Source organism: Corvus kubaryi, unplaced genomic scaffold (assembly GCF_017639235.1).
Source record: "Corvus kubaryi isolate FWS band 111438036 unplaced genomic scaffold, C.kubaryi_AGA036_p1.0 37357, whole genome shotgun sequence".
Classification (NCBI taxonomy): Eukaryota; Metazoa; Chordata; class Aves; order Passeriformes; family Corvidae; genus Corvus; species Corvus kubaryi.
Genome location: NW_024581117.1, coordinates 7,372,180 through 7,377,527, shown reverse-complemented (window position 1 = coordinate 7,377,527; position 5,348 = coordinate 7,372,180). Strand labels below are relative to the sequence as shown.

At 41.1% G+C, this 5,348-nt stretch overlaps 1 long non-coding RNA gene across 1 annotated transcript; it reads left to right on the top strand.

Annotated features, from left to right (window-relative positions):
- Window positions 1-98: 98 nt before the first annotated feature.
- LOC121667250 lies at window positions 99-3,947 on the top strand. The gene is made up of 3 exons (XR_006016985.1): window positions 99-349; window positions 1,269-1,392; window positions 3,734-3,947. It is a non-coding gene; the product is annotated as an uncharacterized LOC121667250 (long non-coding RNA).
- The last annotated feature ends 1,401 nt before the right edge of the window (window positions 3,948-5,348 follow it).

The window sequence follows — 5,348 nt, the reverse complement described above, 5'->3', positions numbered from 1 at the left end:
GCCCTCGAGCTCCCCGTTGCTGGCTCCGGCTCCACTCTCCCCGCCGTGCTGCGGAGCGCCCGCCCCGCCCCGCCCTGCCCGCCGCGGGCGCTGACGTCAGCCCGTGCCGCAAGGGCCGGTGCGGAGCCCCGCGGAGCGGCCGCACCGCGGAAGGGCGCGGGACGCGCCTCCTGCACCGCGCGGGGCGCTGAGCCCTGGCGAGCGGCCGGTCGCTTGTGACAAGAATTCCTGAACCAAGTACAGGGCGCGCCCAGACCCGCCCGACGCAGGGGCTCAAAGCAACAGGCGCTGTTTGGTGGCTGCTGCGAGCCCTTGGGCGGCGATATCTCAGTTTCCCATTTCAAGTTTGGTAAGACTCATCCATGGAAAGCTCGAGGGCATTGGGGTCTGAGGCAGTGACCGTTTCGGGGTCCCCTTCCCGTGTTGGCAAAAGGTCTGGAGGGAACCAAGCGGTGGGTTCAAATTGCAAAAGGGCGGGTTAGATTAGATGTTAGGAAAAAAACTCTTCTGAGAGTGGGGAGGCACTGGAACAGGTTACCCAGGGAAGCTGCAGATGCCCCTTCGTTGGAGGGGTTCAAGACCAGTTTGGATGGGGCTCTGAGCAACCTGGTTTAGTGGAAGGTGTCCCTGCCCATGGCTGGGGGGTTGGAACTAGATGTTCTTTAAGGTCCCTTCCCTCAAACTGTTCTATGATTCTATGATTCTGTGTTTCACAGTCAAGCCTCAATAAGCCCTGCTGTGTACCTCAGACCTAGGATTCTTTCTAAATATATTGCCCATAGTCACATATTATGTATATATTCAATTGAACAGCTCCCAGTGGAGCCTCCTAGGCTAGAGTCCACTTTGTAGAAAAATAAAGAGAAGTGTTGAAGAATTTGAGTCCAGGACTATAGAAGTCAATGGGAGGTCATGCAGTGAGTGTAGAGTAAACCAGAAAATGAACTGTAGGGTTTGCAGCATCTCCAGTGCTCTCACACCACTAGTATTCACCAGTGGGAGGTTTTTTCCCACTCTAAATAACTAACCTGGATAGTGCAGATTTATTATTCCAATCAAGTTGTACCTCACTGAGGAGTCAGTGATAACTAATTGTTAATAAATTCAGTGCTATGTGATCTGGGATTTTTCTCTCGTGTATTTTTTTGCAGCTCATTGAAGATATTACTGTAAGAGCTAAAAGCTCTTGCTTCCTTATTAACAAACTTTTTCTGACAATTGTAATTTACTCTCATTTGATTTGTTAATTCTTCCATGATATCTTGCAGTCCTGGTACTGTGTTTCCTGCCATAATCAATCTGCTCTGCCTAGTCATATGTTCCAGTTGGGAATTGTTCTGGGGAACAAAAAAATAAACCTTAATCTGTATCATAACCATCTAAAACTGAAAGGTAAATCTTCATTAAAATATTTGCGTAGACAAATTACATGAAGCAAGCTACTCTAAATGACAGTGTTCTACAGGAAAAAGATAATCCTGTTACATTTACTGGAACATTTCTTCTTCTGAAATGCATTAGTGTGTTTGTACATTAATGTGTTTCAGGACTCTGTCTGATTTTGGATTTTCTGGTTGCTGTTCTATAGAAAAGTATGTCTCCTGAAAGGTTACAGGTTTTGCACAACATACTCTCGTAACTTGAAATTGAAGTATTACAATACAGAAATTGCTGTGTAACTTGGTATGCAGAGTTGAGGTCTACTAGGAATGTATTGCCAAGTAAGAAAACAATATGCCCTGCACCAAAAAAGGGAGTAAAGTATATATTTCACTTCAGTAAAGTCTGCAAAACAACTAAAATTAAAAGATCCAGCTAGCTACATGAGCTAAACTGAAGTTTTGAAAATTGGTGCTTAAAAGGGTCATTTTTGATGCATACATATTAAAAAAGAAAAAAGAGAGAACAGCAAATATTTGAAGAATAAAAAAGCTGAATTTGCTAAACAGGGAGCAAAGTTCTTATGCCTCATACCAAAAAGCACACTTACTCTCATACACTGTAAATAAAATGTGTTGACTAATCACTTCTTTGTACATCCGCTGAATACATCTGTGCATGTAAATATACCTCTACATTGTAGTATCCGAGTTGTCCTTCACTGAATCTAGAAGAACCAGGGGTCTCCATATTGGATTTCCAGAGATGGCCTCAGTACAGCTGCATTGAAAACAAAATAGAGTGCACCTGAGCTCCCTGAAAACATTAGCACTAGATAGCTTTTGAAGCTGCTTTTTAAGTAACTTGTTTACCTCCATAATTATTGTATGAGTTAGATATTGATAATTAATTATTTATATCCTATTGTGCAAAACCATGGACAGAGTACCAATCTTTGTATCTTTGTATCTGTTTAATATTTAATAGAAATTCCTAAGCCTTATTCTCCTCTTTTATACCCCACTTGTAGCCACTAATTTGCTTCCACTTTACTGAAGCTTAAATTAGAGATGAATCTGGACACAGATTATTTTTTATCCTTTTTCCTAAAGTAGCTAAAACCAGTTCACAGTCATCCAGAAGCTCTTCCTAAGGTGTGTTCTTTATTTGATGTATGTAACTTACCTCCTTATGAAGTCAGTGGGAATCATGTATGTGTCCCAAAGTGAAAATTTGCTCAATTATCTCATTCATAGAATCAAATTACTGAAAAATAGGCTTGTTGAGCAGTACTTGTTTATAAGCACTTTTGCAATACCTCTTGTCACATTGAAGAGATTTAGCCTGTGAACTGAAAGTTCTGCTTTGTATGTCTTTGTTATTTTGAAAATGTAAACACAAATAATGTCATACTTATTCAGAGGATGGTTTGGGAATGAATGCTTCTCTATTCACATGGCAAAGGAAAAGTTCATTTTTTAGTTTCAGCCATTATTCAAGCATGTGTGAAAATAGGATTACTTTGCTGTCTTTTTACTGTGTCCTAAAAACCCCTGTAACTCTAGTAATGATGATCAGTGCCTTACACTTCAGGTTCTTCTAAAACTCCTCTCATTTTCACTGTGGCCACCCAGAGAAAAGTAATTTGCATGATATAGAAACTATCCTAGTGAAACCTTATCTCCTCATATATACTGTGTGCCACCAATAATACAGACTTTTGTGATATTCCATAGTTTCTGTGGTTCATATCCATTTTATTTATTCTTCAGGCATACAGTTCAGATCATTCTATTCCATATAATGGAGAAGCAAACCCAGTGATTACATGTTCAATTCTGAGAACAACTCAGAACTGAACTCTGTAACTCATCTTTACAGTTTAGCAAGGAAATAGAAGAGCTGTCATGATACAGCTATCCAGTAGTACAGCATTTCTATCAAAATTGTTTTTATGATAAACACTTCAATAATATATTAACAATCATTTTCGTGTTAAATAAGGCTGTCATTCCTATTGCAAGACTTTTTATACTACCACAGTAAGAATAAATAGTTTCTGCTCATGGAATGAGAATGTAACATAATCATTTCAATAAAAGAACAGGAAAAGTTCACAGCTCTCAGCTCTTGTAAGAGGATATTATTTAAAAATTTGAAAGGAAAAAGGTAATTTCACAAGTTACTGAAAGAATAATTCTCCAGACAGCCACCCAAAGAAAGAAAAAAGAACAAAGCTGTGTGTAGCAGCAGTAGGCTGAGAGTCATTGGCTTTGGCACTCAAACCATTTTACTTTCAGAGTCTCTATGTTTTCCATGTACATCTATGAAAGCTACAGCTTTTTTCTTACAGAGTTTTACCAACAGGACATTTCCTTAGGAGCACCAGTTATCCAGTTTTCTGTATCAAGCATCTTCACTTCCTATGGTTAGTATTTCCAGTTTTTCATGTTTCAGTTACACTCTTCCCAGAATCATAGAATTGTTTAGGTTGGAAAAGACCCCTGAGATCATCAGGTCCATCTGTTAATCCAGCACCAGTGTTCACCACTAAACCGTGTCTCTAAATGCCATGTCTAACAAGTCTTTTCTCCAGATTAAACAGCCCCAACTCCCTCAGCCACTCCTCATAGGGATCATGCTTCAGACCCTTCTCCGGCTCCGTTGCCCTTCTCTGGACATGCTCCAGCATCTTAATGTCTTTCCTGTAGTGAGTGAGGGGCCCAACACTGGATACAGAATTTGAAGTGAGGCCTCACCAGAGTACAGGGGCGTGACCCCTTTGCTAGTCCTGCTGGCCACACTGTTGCTGATACAGGCCAGGATGCCCTTGGCCTTCTTAGCTACCTAGGCACAGCTGGCTCATGTTTAGCTGCTGTCAACCAATAGCCTCAGGTCCTTTTCTGCTGAGCATCTTTCCAGCCACTCTGCCTCCCGTCTGTAGCATTGTTGCACGGGCTTTTTGTGACCCAAGGACAGGACCTGGGACTTTGCCTTATTGAGCCTCATACCACTGGCCTTAAACCATCAATCCAGCCTGTCTAGATCCCTCTATTGAGTCTCCCTGCCCTCCAGCAGATCAACATTCCCACCCAGCTTGGAGTCATCTGCCAACTGACTGAGGGAGCGCTCAGTCGACCCCTCACCCAAATCATTGATAAATATATTAAATAGAACTGGCCCCACTACTGAGCCCTGGGGAACACTACTTGTGACTGGTTGCCAGTCACCCTATAAAGACAGACAAAAAGAAACCATTTCAAGTATCAGAATACTCTTCTCCAAACATGAAGACTGTCCATCAACAATGCATAAGACCTCTATGCTGTAAATGCCTCCTGTCTTTCTTTAGTGAAAATGAGCATGAAAGTGGAGGCAATGAACTCACTTTTGGACTTTGGTTTTCCCAATGTAAACCAAGTCCTATTAAGAAATTGTGTTCTCCAAGGGATTACTTTCATTTGTAATCAAATGTGAAACTTTATAACTGGCCCAATTACTTTTGAGGAATATTAGGTATAGAAAAATGAAAATGCCACTGCTTTTTCTGAGGGGTAAAGGAAGAGAAAGAAGCCATGCTTGGTTAGGAGATGACTCCTAAAGGTCTGATACATATTTTGTTGAGGTTTTCAAAGACCAAATGCATTGATCGTATTTTAGTTGTGAATAGCACATAATTCCTGTGTTACAACAATTGTCTGTTCTGTTCCTGCATGCAAAACTGAATAAGATACCAGATAGTGCATTTTTGAGCCAAGGCTAGCTAATAATTCAAAGCCAAAAGGCCATATTGAATCAATACCAAATGTACTTGGAGGTATTGCAAACAATGGATGATTGAATAGCTTTCTGTGTGGGAAAGTACAGGCTGAAGGTGGACAATAGAACTGCAGGTTTAGTCCCCTCCCAGACTACAACTTGTACCAAATAAGCATGAAATTAAGTTTAGAAGCCGGAATCCAGATTCA